This window comes from Nelumbo lutea, chromosome 7 (genome assembly GCF_056320005.1).
Source record: "Nelumbo lutea isolate HS-2025 chromosome 7, American lotus-T2T, whole genome shotgun sequence".
Classification (NCBI taxonomy): domain Eukaryota; kingdom Viridiplantae; phylum Streptophyta; class Magnoliopsida; order Proteales; family Nelumbonaceae; genus Nelumbo; species Nelumbo lutea.
This window is the reverse complement of record NC_142690.1, coordinates 35,724,199-35,744,565: the sequence shown is the minus strand read 5'-3', so window position 1 is coordinate 35,744,565 and position 20,367 is coordinate 35,724,199. Positions and strand designations below refer to the sequence as shown.

The 20,367-nt window shown below is 45.1% G+C and overlaps 1 long non-coding RNA gene and 1 pseudogene across 1 annotated transcript; both read left to right on the top strand.

Annotated features, from left to right (window-relative positions):
* The first annotated feature begins 13,992 nt into the window (after positions 1-13,992).
* Positions 13,993-15,574, top strand: LOC148846084 (uncharacterized). The gene is made up of 2 exons (XR_016102361.1): positions 13,993-14,141; positions 14,228-15,574. It is a non-coding gene; the product is annotated as an uncharacterized LOC148846084 (long non-coding RNA).
* Positions 15,575-16,916: 1,342 nt separating this feature from the next.
* On the top strand, positions 16,917-18,245 carry LOC148846083 (WD repeat-containing protein LWD1 pseudogene; annotated as a pseudogene).
* Positions 18,246-20,367: the final 2,122 nt, after the last annotated feature.

Below are 20,367 nucleotides of genomic sequence, written 5' to 3'. Positions count from 1 at the left end.
AACAACCCCATGCATTCCGCCTCAGCCCTGCCTATAACGGGTGTGGCAGGCAGACAGTGAAGGTTGTACCTACCCTATCAGCGGCCAGTAGGCCCAAGTGCAACGGAATTCTGTTATAAGGAGCTTATTCTCAGAAGACGGGTATCTGAAAAATCTCTCGCGCTACCTCACTCTTAGCTTTTATCCTCTCTTTGCTTCTTACACAAAATACTGACTTAATCGTCAGAGCGTTCCCACTGGGAAAATCCCCGAGGATTCTTCTTCTTCTTCCTCGTCTCAGGCACCTCTCGGGAGCCACGCGAGTGCTAGCTAGGAGTGATTGGATTGCGCTACATCAGGTTCAGCCCAACCTTTGTAACCAGGCCTGGCCGAATTCACTGTAAGAGATAGTGAACCCCTAAGTCCATCACCATGGTTCTTGGATCCAGCCACCTTATGAAAACCCAAGAACTATGGGCAGATGCAAGATTAGCCCATCAGGTATTACCCTTAATGGTCTTACACTTAACCTCTCAGCCCATAATGATCATACACTACCCGACAAGAGAGGACCTCTCCATTGGATGCAAGGTACAGTGTTGCACTCTCTACCCACGCGAGTGTCAGGTAGGGGTGACCGGATTGCGCTACATCATTTGGCGTCGTATGTGGGAAACGCTTCAAAAAGCCTTTCTCCAATCTTTCACATCTCTTTACTCTTCAAAAACCCAACACTCATGGCTTCCTCTAGCAACATCGGATGAAGCACGGAGATGGATAACTCCAAGGAACAGCCACAGCTTCCTACTGCCTGCATCGGGCAGTTCACCGTCTCCCTCTCAGTGGACGGGATCCCTAGTTTGAACGTGTCTCTTACAGGGGCACCCGTCGTCGCTCCTCTCCCTACTACAGTTGGAGCAACCTTCACCGAACCCTCGGTTGTGCCCCCAGCGACCAGCCCAAACCAATTGGAGGACTTGATGCAGTGCATGCGGGCCATGCAGACTCAAATGCAGCAGTTCCAATAGTTTCAGCTCTATCAGCAACATGTGCTACACCAGGTCTCCCAGTACCAGTATCAACAGCAATTTCCCCTACTGCCTCAACCTCAGCTTCAGCAATTGCAGCCCCCTCCTCGGCACCCAGCCTTACAACGAACCAGGTCTTGCCGTCAGGTGGAGCACCTTTCTTGCCAAGGAGAGGCCCCCTAGAACCCTCCAAGGAGCCAGGCCTCCTCCCGCGGTAGACAAGAAAGACCGGCCACTCCGGTCTCACCACGGGCAGTCAGGTCAGGAGGACCTCAGCTCACCAGGTCCACATTGCCTCAGCCCTCAAAGCCCGATACCCCATTCCTAGAAAACCGGTTCAAGATCCTGGCTACAGGCTCCATGTAGGATCCCTCTGTCTGCAGCCATCACCAGCGGGCTGAGCTACTTCCTACACACCATTCCTGACAGTACAGAAGTGAGCAGCACAAATGCCGAGCCCACCAAGAAGCAGAGACGCCACCGTCGAGCTCGTCGGTCTGCCACCCATGACCCACCCGAGTTCGGAGGCAAAGAAGAGGTAAGCTCGGGCTAGGTCAAGGCCCCCATCCTTTCAGTTCAATCCTCCCCTATCTTCCAAGCTTCCGGTAGTCCCAATGCCTAAATATTTCAAGCTCCCCCCTCTTGACAAGTACGACGGGTCATTCGACCCAAATGATCACGTAGATGTCTTCCAGTCGCAGATGCACCTAGTGAGAGCAAGTGAGTCATGCATGTGCATGGCCTTCTCCACCACTTTCAGAGGAGTAGCCCGCACATGGTACCAGAACCTAGCGCCCGAATCAATAAGAAGTTGGGCGCAGTTCGCGCAAACCTTCACGTCCCACTTTGTTACCAGTAAGTGGTGCCCGCGAACAGAAGAAAGCCTCCTCAACATAGTGTAGAGAGAGGGAGAATCCATCCGAAACTATGTCAAGCGGTTCAACGATGCTTGCATGCAGATACCGCACCTGGACCCTGTCGTATGCCTCGCAGCAGCTAAGAAAGGCGTGACGCACAAAGAGTTCAAATGGCACATGGTTGTCAACCAACCCACAACCATAACCGAATTTCTTAAGCTCGCAGACAGGTTCATAGCAACCGAAGAGGAGATCAACCAAAAGGGCGAGGGCGCGCCCGAAAAGAGGAAGAGGGACGGAGAGCCTTCCAGTCAAGGGGATAGCCGAAAGAAAAGGGGTGCAGCTCGTGGGGCAAAGCTAGGTCAGTCGTTTCGAGCTCCTATAGCGGACCGAACCGATTACACCCCACTAAACGCTAAGCGGGCCAAAATCCTGATGGCGATCAAGGACGCCCCGTATGTGAAGTGGTCACCCCGTTTGAGGGGAAATCTCAATGAGAGAAATAAGAATATGTACTGCACTTTTCACAGAGATCACAGTCATAGTACCAAAAATTGTACAAAATAATAATAATAATAATAATAAAGTAGGTCGGCAAGGGGAGCATAGTAAGGAAGCTCTCGAGTCTAGCAGCAGGCCGGCTAAGCAGTCACAAAGGCAGCTTCCGGAAGAGAGGCCGGTTCGGGGCACCATCCACGTGATATTGGGAGGTTCGATCGTCGCGGGTTGTACTTCAGCAGTAGCTCGGACGTCAGTTCGTGAAGCCGCCCGGGAAGAACAGAATCCTCCGAAATGGCCAATGATAGAAGAGTCAATTTTCTTCACAAAAGATGATGCGTGAGGTGTCCACTACCCCCACGATGACACACTTGTGATAAAGCTAAGGATCAACAACTTTGAGATCAGGCAGGTACTCATTGACTCGGGTAGCTTGGTAGATATCCTCTTCAAAGCTACGTTTGACCAGCTTCAGTTGCAGAAAAGTGATTTGAAGCCTGTGGACACTCCTTTGGTGGGCTTTAGCGGAGAAGAAGTCCGGGCCCTTGGGAAAATAACAGTACCTGTGGAAGTCGGCACATGGCCCTGCATAGTCAGACTCAACCACGACTTCCTGGTAGCCGCGACCCCCTCCCCATACAATGCCATAGTAGGTCGGCCGATCACCCATATCCTATGGGTGGTGGTCTCCACCTACCATTTGGCTATGAAGTTCTCCACAGACTTCGGTGTGGGGTAGCGCGGGGCGACCAGATCGAGTCCCGGAAGTGCTATGTCGCTGCCCTAAAGGGAAAGACCAAGGTGGCTGACGACCTCGAATTGGAACGGCCTACGGAGCAAGGCGAAGAATGAGCTGCGCCCACGGAAGAAACAGTCGTAGTCCCAACCTTAGTAGTAGACCCAATTTGGATGCTTCAGATCAGTGCTTCCATCCAGGAACCTCTATGATCCGAACTGGTAAGTTTCTTACTTCAAATTTTGGATATTCTTGCATGGTCCACGGCAAAGATGCCCGGTATAGACCCCGACCTTATAACTCACAAGCTGAAAAATAATCCTGTAGTTAGGCCCGTTAGACAGAAGAAATGCAACCTAGCCCTAGAGCGGTGGAAAGCGATCGACGAGGAGGTCGAGAAGCTCCTCGCAGCTGACTTCATAAGAGAAGTCAATTACCCAAGCTGGGTAGCCAACCTCATCCTGGTAAAGAAGGCCAACGGCAAGTGGCGCATGTGCGTCGACTACACCGACCTAAACCGGGCTTGCCCAAAATACTGCTTCCTGCTTCCCAAAATTGACCGCTTTGTGGATGCGACCTCAGGGCACGAGTTGCTAAGTTTCTTAGATGCCTATTCGGGCTATAATCAAATCAAGATGGACCCGACGGACGAAGAAAATACTACCTTCATCACGGAGTTCGGTCTATACTGTTACAAGGTTATGCCCTTCGGGTTGAAAAATGTAGGGGCAACCTTTCAAAGACTTGTAAAAAAGTTGTTTGCACCACTAATTGGTAGAAAAGTGGAATGCTATGTAGACGACATGATCATCAAAACTCAATTTTCGCATGAATTATTACAAGATTTGCATTCTGTTTTTGAAATTCTGCGTAAGTTTAATATGAGACTAAACCCAAACAAGTGTGTATTTGGCATGACCTCGGGCAAGTTCCTAGGATACATCGTTAACCGGCACAGCATTGAGGCCAACCCGGACAAAATTAAGGCCATCTTAGATATGAGACCATCCCGGTTGAAGGAGGTTCAGAGGCTGAATAGCCGCATAGCCGCCTTGAGCCGCTTCATGTCCAAATCGGTGGACCGTTGTCTATCGTTCTTTAAGGCAATCAAGAGAAAAGCGTTCGAATGAACCCAAGACTGTCAGCTCACATTTGACGAGCTCAAGAAATACCTCGCTAGTGTGCCGATCTTAACCCGGCCCGAGGAGGGCGATGTTTTAGAACTGTACCTCTCGACATGCGACGAAGTGTTCAGTTCGGTACTAATAAAGTAAGTAGGTCGGGTTCAACGACCCATCTATTATGTTAGTAAAGTGTTGTAGGGAGCAGAGACGAGATACCTAGAGATAGAAAAGCTAGCATACGCACTGGTAATTGCAGCTCAGAAGTTCCGCCCATACTTCCAGGCTCACACTGTTATCGTTCTCACCGACAAACCTCTGAGGCAAGTCTTACTTAAGCTCGAGGTCTCTGGTCGGCTAACAAAGTGGGTCGTTGATCTCAACGAGTACGACCTCCAATACAAGCCGCGAACTACCATTAAGGCCCAAGCCCTAGCAGATTTTATTGTTGAATGCACATTCAACTCCGAAGTCCCCAAGCTGGTTGAGCACGAAGCTTCCAACTCGCGTGAGCCCGAAGCTCCTAGGCCGATGGAGTTCGAGCCCCGTGAGGTAGCAACCAGTGTGGCATCTCTCCTAGTTCGGCCAAGAGCGAGCAGGGATGAGGAGCTCTGGATCCTTCACGTAGATGGCTCCTCAAACCAACAGGGCAACGGAGCCGGAATAGTTCTGCATGGCCTAAGTTGCACAAAACTGGAGTACACACTATGCTTCGAGTTCGCGACATCTAACAATGAAGCGGAGTACGAGGTGTTGATAGATGGACTTGCTCTAGCCAGAGAAGTAAAAGCAAAGCACATCGTTATCTACAGTGACTCCCAGCTCGTGGTCAACCAGGTCACCAGCGAGTACGAAGCTCGCGATCCAACCATGATCGCCTACTTATCCAAAGTCAAAGAAGTCCTGCTCAACTTCTAGTCACACTTTATCAAGCAAATACCAAGGTCGGAGAACACTGAGGCCGACGCCCTGTCCAGATTAGCCAATGCCAGCGACATCACCATGAGAACCATGTACATAGAGGACTTGCCTCGGCCTAGCATTCTCGGGGGGGCAGAGGAGGTCGCTCCCGTCGCTCAAGCAGAGCCGAGCTGGATTGACCTGCTCGCGAGCTTCTTGCTACACGGAACCCTACCTGCAGATCGCAATGCAGCCAGAAGGGTGTAGTGCCAGGCAGCCAAATATGTCATGATAGATGAACGACTGTACCGGAGATCCTACACGCTCCCCTACCTGCATTGCTTCGATTGGCCAACAATGAAGACAGACGCTATTGAGCTCATTAGAAAATGTGACAAATGCTAGAGAAATGCCAATATTCACCACCAACCCGTTGCTAACTTCAAGTATTTCACCAGCTCGTGGCCCTTCGCATAGTGGGGCATCGATCTACTCGGACCATTCCCGCCAGCAACAGGTGGGAGGAAGTTCTTAGTAATAGCAGTGGACTACTTTACCAAGTGGGTAGAAGTTGAACCCCTGGTAACGATCACAGCCCGAAATGTTCAAAACTTCTTTTGGAAGAACATCGTGTGCCGCTTCGGATTACCTTGGGTATTGATTTCTGACAACTGCAAAAAAGTTCGAGGACATCAAATTTCAAGACTGGTGCCAAGACATGGGAATCCGACAGAACTTTACTTCAGTCGCACACCCTTAAGCAAACGGTCAGGCAGAAGTCACGAACAAAGCCATCCTCCATGGAGTAAAGGCACGGTTGGACCGAGCTAAGGGATTATGGGCGGATGAACTACCCAGTGTTCTATGGGCCTACCGGACCACGGAGAAGACCGCCATGGGAGAAACACCCTTCAATCTCACCTACGACACCGAAGCAGTGATCTCCGTAGAGATCGAAGTACCTACGCTGCAACTAGAAGCATACAGTGATCAGACAAACGGAGATTTTCTACGTACCAACCTCGATCTACTCGATGAAGTAAGGGACCTCGCGTACATCAGGACCGCAGCCTACCAGCAGAGGGTAGCTTGGTACTATAATGCCAAGGTCAAGAAGTGGATCCTCCGCGTTGGTGACCTGGTCCTTCGTAAAGTTATGGTACCTGAGCCCGGCACTGGCAAGCTCAGGTCCAACAGGGAAGGTCCCTACCGAGTGAAGCAAGTGCTTGGGGAAGGAACGTACGAGCTCGAGACCCTCAAAGGGAAACAAGTACCTCGGGCATGGAATATTGTCAACCTAAGACAATACTATCTGTAAGAATTGAGTAGGTCACGAGCCACTCCCAAAGCCTAACGGCCAGAATACCAAGCTAATATGACCTCGGCACAACAGGACCCAGTCGCCTCTATGGCATGAGTAGACTCCGAGAGTGGGCCACAAGCCACTCCTCTAGCCTAAGGGCTGAAACGCCGAGCTAATGAAGAAACCTCGGCAGCATACAAGACTTAGTCACCCCATCAGCATGAACTAAGTACTTGCAATGCCCAAGTTGCAGGCGGCTCGGGCACGAACCTTGTAACGAATAGCCCGCCCTGGCAAGCAACGAGTTGGACCCATTAAGGACAACTGATGGCAACCTACCCTGAGTGTAGACAGGTCAGGCATGTACCATACTATGTCACTCACCTTGGTGTACACAAGGCTACCCCTACTAAACAATTCAGGACCACGACGGCATTTAAGGAACACCCACTCAGGGAGTTCAACTCGATAGGTTAACAACTTGGGGTGAGACGACCATTTTGGCAAAAATAAATTGCACAAACACTTGGCAAAAAATATTTCTTCATTACATAAGCTTTATTACATAAATTTCATTAAAAAAGTCTTGATTACAAGAAAGAGAAAGGGACAAGACTAAGTTGTAAATACAGGAATCAAGCTATTTTGGAAGCTCATTGTCTCTGTTAGGGGCCTCCTCGGGGGTAGTAACTGGGCCAGTGTCCCCTACTTCATCTTCAGTGCCTTCATCCTTAGAATCTAGATCCTCTTTTGATTGGCACACGATGTCATCAGTGATCCGTGAAGTGGTGATGGTGCTCGTATCCAGGTCGGGGTAGAGGTGCCTGATTAGCCACCAACTGAGCTTGAAGCCCTTGCGATAGGCCTCGGTCATCACATCGTCAAACCTTGAAGAGTTGACATAGTCGACGATGGCCTAAGCTTGGGCCTCCTTGAGAGCATCCTTGAAGATCATGGTCTTCTCTTTAATATCTTCTTGGAGGTACTCCACCTCGCGCTCCAGCTTCTCTAGGCCCTGCATCTCGAGCTTCAGGGTGTCCCGCTCAGCCTTGAAGTTGTCCACCTCGAGCCCCAAGGCCTCTTGGCCGACCTTGAGCCAATTTACCTCAGCCCTCAACTTGTCCTTGTCTCAGGCCAGCTCGCCCTTCTCTGCCATTAACACCTCGATGAAGCTCTTCTAAGCCAAGTTGTCACTCTCAAGGTGGTGGACCTGACAGTGAACTGCCCTCAACTTGGTATGGGTTGCGTGGGATGACTTCTCAGTCTCCAAAGCCCGCCTCAGATGCCGATCTGATTGTAGGGTCAAGGCGTGAATGGCGAAGTTCACCTGCAAAAGGGAAACCAGTAAAAAAAAAAAAAAATCTCACCACCATAGTATGGGTGGCATCTCGGGCACCGAGCTGACTAGGAGTGAGATCAGCCCACTCGTTGACCTCCCCCAGGTATGTAGCAGCTTGCTCTTCTTTAGGCTGCACTAGGGGTTTAAGATGGTTTGACTCCCCTGACCCTTCGAGCTGGACGTCGTCATCTATACATCACGAGTGGACCCCTCAGAAGCCTTATTGGCAGCTTCGGCAAGATGAGCCCCGGTAGTAGCCTCTATAGCACAAGCCTCGGTAGCACTCTCAGCAACAAGTTTGGTGGGCTTAGCAGTGGGCTCTGCTACCACCTTGGGCCCCTGAGGCACCTCTTCTCCTTCCAGGTCGATGACATGTGAAGTACTTGGGAGCTCGGGCTCCGGAGCTGAAGCCTGCGGAGTTTGAGTTTCGGCTAAGGCTGGCGGAGACTCGATGCGTGCCTTCTTGGCTACACGTTTCTTTCTCTTCATCTAGCGGAAGAGTCTCTGGTTGTCTATCCTCTCCGCCTCCATGGGACCTGTAGTAAAACACGGCATTAGCAATCCCGAAGTAAGCATATGTACAAAAGGCCGAAGTAAAGAAAAACCTAACCGAGCTCAAGCCAGCCTGGACGAGCTTCTCTTCGAACGTGAAGTCTTTATAATTTAACCCAAGCTGAGCCAGCATCTAGAGTGCCTTCTTGGTCTTCCCATCTAACATGACACCGGGGTCTTGAATAGCCACCCTCCAGTCAGTAGGGAAGGGCCACACCATGCTGCTCTGAACTACGAAGTAGTCCCGCTTCCAGGCCGGGACTTAACTCGGGAATCTATGCATAAGCTTGAAACCCGAGCGGGGAGACAGGTAGTAAGACCGTCTATGCCCACGGAGAGTGCCCGAAGCACTCTTCTTTATGGCCAAAATGGTGCTAAGAATGTCCAGGTCGATAGGAAGAGATCGGTCAAAGCAAAGAGAAATGGTCCCAACTATATTTCGTATGGAATTCGGGTGAAGTTGGTCCAAGGTAATGTTGAAGTGCACCAGCACTTTGGTAATTAAGTGGTGGAGAGGAAGTCAGAGTCCGGCTACTAACTGCTCCCTGAAGACCATGATCTCATCGGGACCGTGCTCCCATGGAAAACTACTGGTAGGAAGACTGTAAGAGTACTCCCCAGGAAGATTGAACCTCTCTGTATGAGGTCCTAGAGTCTCTCCAAAATCATGATGGAAGGGTCGAACTGATCTGGCACCCGACCTTGGTGGGAGGTGGATGCCAGATGACCCGAAACCACCCGTACATCAAATGGCTGGGCGACAGAAGAGCCACCCCGAGCCGAGGTACCCACCTCGGGCTCATCGATGAGGCTATCTACACTAGACGACATAACGAGCTAAAGGGAAAGAAACAAACTGGAAGGGAAAAGGAAGCTCGGGAGAACTCAGCAAAGAAACACAACCAGATTGGGAGAACGGGATGAACTGGAAGACCCGAGAGACCTCTGGCGCGAGCTCAAACACTAACGATGAAAGCTTCATGGCTAAGAAATGGCCAAGGGTCTCCCCTATTTATAGCCATAGCTGCGAGCTCCTCGAGGCGAAAACGGTTTAGCGCGTTTTTGACGTCCGCAAAGTCCAAATAGCGTGAGGTCCGCACGTAAACTAGACGCGACTCGAGTCTCTCTTGATCGAACAGGGCACTAGACCGATCCAGCTGGATGGAGCACGCAACGAAGTGGCATAAGTATAGACGTCAAATCCACCCGGCGCGTCATGACCTCCCCGCGCTGGGTCATCGCCACCAGCACAGGGAGTGGGGAGTAATTGATGGAGGGTAATTTGGCCCAACCTCGCAGCACGGGTACGTACATGTGGGCGTGACCTTGCTCAAAGAGTGACTCAGCATGACAGCGCAACGGATGCAACCACAACTCGGAGGGAAGGTCCCACCAAGTTCAGCTCGGCAACTGGGTGGATAAACTACTCGCCGGGAGCCGTCTTACCTGCACCTCCTCCCCGGGGTTAAGGCACTTCAGGGTGCCCCGAGTTCGGGGTACCCTGAACTTTCTTGATGCCTGAGCTCCTCCCAATGGACCTCGGGCCACTCCCAGACAGGAACACACTGACCCATCTCTAGACGCCCCGGGGTGAAAACACTTTGGGCCAGACAGGTTGGCATAGCTTGCCACAGGCAGCTCGCCACTTACGAGATAGCCCTGCATAAGGTAACCCATGAAGGCGTAGCCACCATGTCCCTTACCAGAAAGGGTCATGTTTGCCACCTTTAGAGGGTATCATACACCTGATAGGCACGTACCCAGCAATAACAACCCCGCGCGTGCCGCTTCAGCCCTACCTGTAATGGGTGTGGTAGGTTGACAGTGGCGGTTGTACCTGCCCTGTCAGAGGCTAGTAGGCCCAAGTGCAATGGAATTCTGTTATAAGGAGCCTATTCTCAGAAGACGGGTATCTGAAAAATCTTTCGCGCTACCTCACTCTTAGCTTTTATCCTCTCTTTGCTTCTTACATAGAATACTGACTTAATCGTCGGAGCGTTCCTGCAGGGCAAACCCCCTGGGGATTATTCTTCTTCTTCCTCACCTCAGGTACCTCTTGGGAGCCACGCGAGTGCTAGCTAGGAGTGACCGGATTGCGTTACATCAGTTTTAGCCCAACCTTTGTAACAAGGCTTGAACGAATTCACTGTAGGAGGCAGTGAACCCCTAAGTCCATCACCATGGGCTCTTAATGGGCCCAACATTTATAGTAAATGGTTCTTGGATCCAGCCACCTTATGAAAACCCAAGAACTGTGGGTAGATGCAAGATTAACTATCAGGTATTACCCTTAATGGTCTTACACTTAACCTCTCAGCCCATAATGATCATACACTACCCGACAAGAGAGGACCTCTCCATTGGATGCAAGGTACAGTGTTGCCTTTTGCAATATATATATATATATATATATATATATATATTTATATAAATATATTTTGCAAAACCAAATTTCAATGTTTGAAATCAACTGCCGGCAATTTAGGTTTCCATCAGAGAGAGAGTGCATTTCCTGATCATTCACTTTGTCCGACAAAGGGGCTAATCCTGTCACTATGATCACCCACTCAGGTGAATTCTTGGACTATCCCAACATAGCCAAGTTTTGACCCCCTCTAAGGATCTCACTGATTGGCATATCAAAGACAGTCCAATCCGGCACCTAGTGCAGTACCACAATCGTGTCTAGGGATCAGGTGTAACATTCTAGTTTTGCCCATCTATTTCCAAGGTCTAGGGCAATACTGGAATTTTGTCCGATTCAAGATTTCAAGAAAACCCACACTGCATGTACCTCAGGTCTCACCCTAGCAACTGAGATAAGCCACCCCAACCAACTTGGCGGCACATCAGTGTCAGCCTTGGCAGGATAAATCTCCCCAGATCTATCCAACGACTGTGAAGATTCTAAACTAACATGAGTCTCATAAGTGTTCAGTTTAAGGGTATTACACAGAAACACACCACAATGACATAAACCAATTATGTACTTTACTCATTTACAATGAATGTCAAAAGATACATCAATCTTATTGGAGCTAAGGGCATAACTGTCTAACACAAAACTCTTGTTTTGTTTTGTTTTCTCCATTTTGGAAAATTAGCATTGTTGCCTCAATGTAAGCATAAGCTTGAGGTCAGGATTGATTAAGAAGTTAGCCTTACAAATTGGGTTTTGATCCCATGGGTGAGGTTGGTCTCCAAGGTTGGCTTTTGATCTTATAACTCAACCTCATAGATTGGCTTTTGATCTCATAACTTGGCCCTATGGGTTTTCTTTTGATCTTATAACTAGGCCTTGCAGATAGGTTTCTGACCTCAGGCCTCACAATTTGGTGAAGGTGGTACTTGAAAATTACACCTCGATGAAACAATCTGCATCTCAACGAGTATTTCTATACAAGGGTGAGGTCAGTTTTACAGATTAGCTTATGATCTCATAGACGAGGTTAGTCTCGTAAATTGTCTTCTAATCTTGAAACTCAACATTGAGTATTATCTTTTGATCTCATAGATCAGATAATGTTGGTCTTGCGGATTAGCTTCCGATCTCACAACTTGGCCTTGGAAATTTACTTTAGTCCTCATTGGCGAAGGTGTTTCTCACAGAGTACACCTTGGAAACACAATCTACATCTCGGAAAGTATCACTATACATGGGTGATCTTGCGACTCCAAAAGAAGAAGCCTTTTGGGCCTTACCAGTTTGGATCTCGCTAGTTAGCATTGATGATCTCGCATGATGTGCAAGTTCTTAAAAGGAATCTTGCTATATTATCTCACAATGGGTTCTGATCTTGTTAAACATTGGTGCTTACTGATCCCTGTTTTGCATTTCATGGCCTCACTTTGTAGAGGATCTACCAAGATCAGTTATGACACCCCTGGCTTCTCTCTTTTGGCCAGAGTTAGGAGTGTATTGAATTTTGGGTTCTTGGACTATGTTATGAAATCCTATGATCAAGACTTGATTAGGTGTGATCAAAGAACATCATGTAAATTTGTTAAACGGTCATCAACTAAAAACTAATTGTGAATAGTCACATAATTCAAATACATGGCTTTACAAAGAGCCTCCTCAAACAAACTTGTTCCTTTTCATGATAATTCTCCAAATTCTATAAAATGGGTGTAAGTCAAGTCGTTGTCGTTTACACACAATACATATAGTTAACAACAAAAGACACTCTTGTATCTCTTAATCCGAATTGCTATTATATGGACTTTACTAGTTGTGGTTTTTCACCTGAGGCTATGTTGTATCTTAGAAATGAATTTACTTGCAACCCAACAACAACTTCAGTCACCTAAATGGGGGCAAATAGCGTTCAAAAGACAGTATCCTTAAATATGCCTCAAATTTTCTCCTCCAAAATTTTGAAACTATATCTCCAACATGTATAGTCTTACATCAATTAAATGGTGTAATGTCTTTCATGATTCTTGTCACTCAACAATCTTTTTAAAGTTATTAATCCATGAGACTTTCGAAAAAAAAAAATTCTTATTTAGATCAAAGTAGGAGAACGTTAGAAGTTGGTTTTGATAAGAGTTTTAGTTTTAGAAAAACCTAGACTGTTCCATTCAAAGTGAAAAACCCAAAGTCCAAGTCCTAGTGAAAGGAGTTCTTGCTGGGATGATTCCTCTATCTCTATAAATAGGGAAGGGTCTCAATTTTTTTCTCACAAGTTATGACACAAGGATGGTCCCATCACTCAATATTGAAGTCCCATCCCAAGTTCAGTTTTTCAACCTATGGGAATTAAAAACAACGAGAGGTAAATCTCCAAACAATCTCTTATAATTTTATCTTTGTTTGTCTAAATCTTAGAAATGGATTATTTTTCATTTTTGGACTCAAGTTCCTTCACTTTCACTTCTCCCGTGAATAAACGAAGGACACTGTGAAGGACTACGTGAAAGGAGAGAAACTAAGCTCAATCTAGGGTAATTAACCGTTCACCTAGACAAAACGGTATTCTTTCTCTATCAAAAAATGTCTAACCTTAAGGCTATGTATGGTTTGAAGGAAAAAGTAGGGAAAGAAAAGGAATGATAAGGAAACCTTTACAAACCTTGGATAGGTTTTGATACCTTTCCCTTCCTTTCCCTACCTTCAAACCAAACACAGCCTAATGGGTTCCATAAATGAGTCTAGATCTACAAAAATGCTTACATGGGTTGAACCATGGTTTTGAAAATTGGAGCGGATGGTTGGACCGGTTGACCCAAGAACCATCAAGGTAACTGGTTCTGTTTTACCTTAAAATTGATTTTGGGTCAAAAACTGTTGACTTGCTTGGTGACCCGCTAACCTGGGTGGTTGAACCATCAACCTATCAACATAAACAATGGTTTTTGGCCATTTTTTATTTTAATTATTTTCTTAATTTTTTTTAAATCAGAGTGGACCGTTTGTTCGAACTGGATGTTGGATTGTTCGACTCGGGAACCGATTTGCAAATCAGTTTCATGTCCAGTCTGGTTTTTAAAACCTTGGGTTTAACAAACAAACGCTCCCAACATTATTTCTAATGGTTTGTTGGGACATATTGGGAGCATTTTATTGATAGAAAATCCCTACCAACAAGGCTACCATCCCTGTCCCAACAGACCACTGCAGCCTTACATGGGAGATGTTCCCAATGCAAGGATGCAATGGTCGGTTGAAAGGTGGTTGGCACCGTGCATTAGTAGCTGATCCGAACTCTTCCCTCTCTCCTTCGAACTCCCCTCCTACCGTCTCTCAACATACTATAATTTGAGCATCGGCCACCACAGCAACCGACGTTCAATGTAAGGCATCAACTGACGACTAGAGACTGATGGTAAATTGTTCTTCTCTTTCTCCTCCACCTTCTTCTTCTCATTTTTGTTGACAACAATCCTCTGAAATCTAAAGATCATGTCCCAGAAGTCCAACACACAAGGCAAGGAATCAACTGCTACCGGTTGCTATTGGAGTAAAGTAAGCCTAACCTTCAAAATTAAGATCATTAAGTAGGCTAAGCTCTGATATATGAGGGGAAGAAAAGGAAAGCATGAAGAAAGTTGGACTGCTACTTGAGGTATTAGGAGAGAAAATCCATTTAGGAACAATTAAAAAAATCAGTTGTTCGTCACTACCTTCATTTCTTGCTTTCTCCTATTCCCTTCCCTGGACAACAAAAAAACAATAAAACAAAATTAGGGCAATCAAAACTACACAATTAACCCTCATTTGTGGTAGCTTTAAAGAATTCCCCAATCCTTGCTAAGTACATGTAGATTTTCTAAGAGCATCTAAACGTTTGAAATTATGGACTGAATAATCCAAGAAGCAACCCGTTGTAGCGCATTTACATGAAGTTTGGATTACTCTTCATCTTATCCCAACACACAAAAGTTGGTATCAAAAGATTCTTAATACTAGAGCAGAAAACATTGATCTTACGAGACATGAAATCAGCTAATATATGTCCGGCCGGCTGGCAGGAGGAGAAGAAGAAGATGACGATTTTATCGTCAGTCACTGGTCGTGAGCTGTTCTTCAACCTTCATCTAGGGGCGAAGCTTGTCATCTGTGCTAAAATAATACATGTAGCTTCATGTTGGATAGAACAACAAGAGGTTCTCTTGAAGTATTCTCATATCTCAGACATGGCAGGCGAGGGCCGGAGAGAGATCTGAGAATTCAAAAGTGAAGTTCAGGCCTACTATTCAGTAGGATGGAAAATGGTGTTGCTTCAACAGATTCCATATACACAACGATGATTGCATCATCTTCTGTCTAAGCAAACACGAAGGACTGCATACCTCTTTACAGGATTATCAACACCAAGGGAAAGAAAAATCAGAACCGAACATCTTAGTCGTTCAATTCCTGACTACGAGTTGCATAGCACATTCTGAAATGTTTGAAATTCATGTTTTAAATCTTACAGTCCAATTTTTTTTGCATTATTTTCTTCATTCATATTTCTTCTAATGCTAATAGACAAAGAGTTTGGCCATTTGCTTCCTCGATTACAGTTGCAGCAATTCTGTTCTTGTCAATTTTGGGCTGGTGAAGAAGAAGACATGTGACTCTTATTGAACCTTTTGAAGATTTAAAGGATTGATTCCCCGTTTATAGTTCCAAGAGTTCTGCTTTAAAGATTCAAGGAACTAAACAAGTAGATTTTCCACCCCGAGCTTAGGCTTGGAAGAAAAAAAGGTCTTCCGCAAGTCGTTAATGGTGAATAGCGTTAAGCTTTGATGATGTTTTTGTTTGCAGCCCCAAGTCAGGAAGTCTGAATAGACCTGGGTTCTCTCTATTTATTTTCCTTTTTAACTTTTTTTTTTTTTTGAATTAGTTAACGGAAGTAAAAATATAATGGTTTTTAAAACCGACTCGGAGACCGAACCCTCAGGGGTCGAACAGTTGGCCTGTTGATAAAAAAATGATCAAAACTATTCGAACGGTTCAAACAGTTAATTGCTCTGTTCAACGGTTTGCTGATTAAAATTAACGTTTTTTTTTTTTGAGAAAATCCGATTTTAAGAGAAAACGGACCGGTTCCCGGTTTTTCCGATTCGGTCCGGTTTTACGTATTCATATCTGATTAGAAGAGCACCGCTGCTGCCCACACCATTTTGAGTGCAGGAAATCTGAAGTTGCTCTGAATATTCGTAATTTATAGAAATTTTATTTTCATACGTAAGACTAAAAAAGTCAATTTCTTTTACCAAAATATAAAAAAGACCAAAAGCCAATTTTCTTTTATTCCCAAACGTACTGAAATCTGTACCACTCTCCGTCAGTGTTAGTGCATGGAGCTCTGATCCTTGGATTTGCATCTAAAAATCGACACGAATATTAATCGGCCAGCACCTGTTATACTACTTGGTACCTTGAGACTGGTAGGTGATGAAGCCATTGTTGTTCGTTAGGTGATCGTTTCACGTGGGTTTCTTCTGCAATTCCAAGATTTATTTAGCAGGTTTGCAAATAGAAGTCTACACACAAAATTTTAAGGGGTTTTTACAGTTCAGTCCATTTTTAGGGGTGAATTGAATCCATGTTAAATTTATGGGTAAGATGCCGTTCATAGGGAGTTTATTGGTAAATTAGGAGAGGGCTGCAAATCAGAATTGTGCAATCTAAAAATCCCAAATTTATTTTTATTTCTTATTTATCTGAATCCAACCCACAGTTCAGCTACAATGTCCAAATCAATTCAAATCAATCCGACCTTGAAGGGAACCAGGAGGATGGCATGCCAATCATAATATGCCACGTCAGCTTGACATGTGGGACCCACGTATATGAAGATAACGTGGTATCCGGGAATTGAGAAAGGCTATTCAGATTAAACTGTCATAATTTATTTGACAAATAAAAGGAGTAAATGCACTTTCCCCACAAGTCTGTCTTAATATTAATTGGGATTGCGACTTCTTTTACGGATAAAGAACTTGAAAAGGAAAGGGAGCGGGGCCTATGTGTTTCTTGCGATATGATGGCATTTTTCTTCCTTGCATGTGTGGCCGGAGTTTCTTGCCATCTTCGGCTTCCATCGGTACAAGTCGTGTTTGAACGACCTTTTACAGCCTTTCATTATAAATATCTCGGTATTATGTGCTTTATTTTATGAAAACATATTTCCTCTCTCTAGCATCAGGCAAATGCAGAGAGTTGACTAATTAACTCAATGGAGAGGAGGCCTGGTGTGTTCACCTATGACGCCCAGTGGCCGATTTACGCACTAGGTTGGTCGACTCGTCGCGACAAGAAACACCGCCTCGCCATCGGAAGTTTCCTGGAAGAACACAGTAACAAGGTGGAGCTGGTGCAACTCAACCAAGACACATTCGATTACTCTAATGGTAGTGGCCTTGTCTTCGACCATCCTTACTCGCCAACGAAGCTTATGTTCTTCCCCACTGAGGATACACTGAACCCTGATATAATTGCTACATCCGGTGACCATCTACGGCTGTGGGAGATTCATGAGGACCGGATTGAACTTAGGACCCTTCTCGACGGGAACAAGGACAGTGAGTTCGACTCGGCTGTCACCTCATTTGACTGGCCGGAGTTCGACCCACGTCGAGTGGTAGCCTGTAGCAACGACACCACATGCACAATCTGGGACCTAGACAAAGAAGCTGCTGAAACTCAACTGGTAGCGCATGATAAGGAGGTCTTCGATGTATCTTGGGGAGGGCCCGGAGTATTTGCTTCAGTCTCTGCGGATGGCTCGGTCAGGGTGTTCGACATGAGAGACAAGGAGCGTTCCACCATTATCTACGAGAATAGCAGATCTGGGAGTACTCCATTGTTACGTTTGGAGTGGAACAAGGCTGACCCCAAGATCATTGCGACGGTCGGGATGGATAGTAATAAGGTGGTGATCTTGGATATTCGATTTCCGGCCTATCCATTAATGGAGCTGAGGAGGCACAGGGGGAGTGTGAATGCAATCGCTTGGTCACCGCACGTCGGGCGGCAACTGTGCTCAGTCGGGGACGATTCAAGGGCCTTCATATGGGAAGTGCCGGTGGCTGAGGGTCGACCAGAGTCCGGTGATGATATAGAACCTGTTATGTGGTATGGAACAACAGCTGAGATCATTCAGGTAGGGTGGTCATCTTTGGGATCCTGATTGGATTGCAGTTGCTTTCTTGAATTAATTGCAGGTCTTGAGAGTTTGAAAAGACTTCATTAATTTGCATTACTTGATGCTATGTTGGTTTTAATTATTACCTACCATGTATCATGTTGGGCCAAAATAGAATAGAAGTAGAAATTCTTTAGGGCTTCTTCATTTCCTCCTAACTTTTATCTTTTAAGAAAATCTTTTAACTTTAAGAGAAAAATGATTATTCATTTACTTTTATTTCTTATCTCTTATCTCTTAAATTGTAATCATACAACTTTTTAACCAATATTTGATCATTTTCAGAATTCATAACAATATTCATTGTATTTGAGTTTAGAGGAAAAAAAAAGTTTACCAATACCAATATATCTCTTAATGTAATTATTACACTTTCAGATGTTAGATTTCAAAGCAAATGAACAAGCCCTACTCTTACTTTGCTTCAAATGAAGTAAAGAACTATAAAGATCAAATCTCCTTGCCTTGGCTTAACATGCAGATGACCACTCCAAAAATTTAGTCTCTCCCTTTTTCTCTCTTGTTTATTTCTTTCTTCTTTTCAAATCTGATTAGCCAATTTCGTTAGTAAGAGCTCACAGCAATGCCCCGACATAGACAACCCAAATTTAACTCTTCTATGGGCTACCAAATTAGAAGGCCTGGGAACAGAATGATGAAGTGAGCTTTGGGGAATTCTCTCCATAAGAGCTCTACATTTGGGCAAGATAGGGTAAATCCACTACCGAGGGAAAGTCTTTCCGGTGTCTATATATTCTTCTACGTGCATATTCTTTAACTTCAAATGATTTTATCTTTCCTATCCGAAGAAAAAATGATTTGTTTTTCTTTTAAGTGAGTGAGTTTAGTCTTTATTGAGTTTTTTTCTTTCTTTTTTTTCTCCAATATATATGATGCTGAAAAGGTACGATAACGAAAAACTTCGATCAATCAAAAGTCTCGATGCAATTAGCCCGAATACTAACCCATGCCCGACCTAATCTAGACCTGCCCTGCTCAAACCAACCGGATTTGGATCCAAATGGGCATGGTTGTCTTACTTGGATCTGATTTGGTCACTCTTGATGCAATTAGCCCGAATATGAATCTACTTAGATGGCTCCAAGTGATTATTGCTTTTAATTTCATTGTAAAAATAATATGCATGTAATGTGATTTGAACCTTCACCATTAATCCATGACCAACTTATTTAGAACTGGTTATCAGTTTCAAGTGTATAAATTAAGTAGTTACAAGGTTAATGGGTTGGGTAGGTTTGATTGGGTAAAAGCAGGTTTGGATTGAATCCAACCCATTTAATTTTATTTAAATTGGTGATTAATAGGTTAACGAGTCAAATGGGTTGGACTGAAGTTTAACCCAAACCCAACCATCCAAACCTACCCAATTGCCACCCCTATCTAGCAGTTAACATACTACCAAAACCTCAAACATGGACCCTACTCACCTGGCTTCCCTGCCTATAAAACCTTAGCCCAAACCCAGAAATTTGTGGGCCAAGCCAAAAATTGATTACTCCTAAATCCTAACTAGGGTGCTAGCTGTTGGGAATATTGTCATTCCTGCTATTAGTGCACTAGTAGGTGATCCACTCCAGGATTTGCTACCCACAAATTGTTCTCACATCCCTACCTACAATGCACCACCACCAGTATTCGAAACATCTCCCGTGAATGACAAGGGAGATATTCCCAATGTGTAGGTGTAATGTCTTGTGGGTATCGGTGTTGATGGTACATTCATTTTTGGTAAAAAGTGTCTTTAATTTTTTTGGTAGAAAGAGTTGTACAAGAAAATAAATTAATAAATAAATAATTACATGGATTTATTATTGGATATTTTCAGTAATTGAAAATTAACATTAAACTAGAAAAAAGAGTCCAACCTACAAAAGCAGTGATGTTGCACAATCTAGGCACTCCTAGCTGGCTGTGACTTGGCTTCTGGCTGAACGGGCAGCACCTGAGAGGAAAAGTAGATAATAATAGTAGGTTATAATTATTATTGGATATTTGCAAAAGTAGATAATCAATTTTTCTTCGGAATGCTTTGAGAGCCTTACGCCAGCTAAGTCGGCAACAATTTCATCATGATCAGTGATAGAAATAAGCAAAGAAGATGAATGAAAAAATAATAATTCTTCCTATGCAATTCAACCGATTACAGCCTTTATTTATAAGGAGCTAGAGAGCCAAGGTCGGCTACCTAAGTTAGAATACAAAGAGGAAAAGTACAGCCAATTTTAGATAGGACTATCTCTCCTAGAATTAATGAGAGCAATTTTGATAGAATACTAACATCCCCCCTCAAACTCAAGATGGTAATGTATCAATCATCTGGAGTTTACCAACTAGAGCACGGAAGTGAAGAGAGTGAGCTTTGGTAAATATATCGGCAGACTGATCCTGGAAC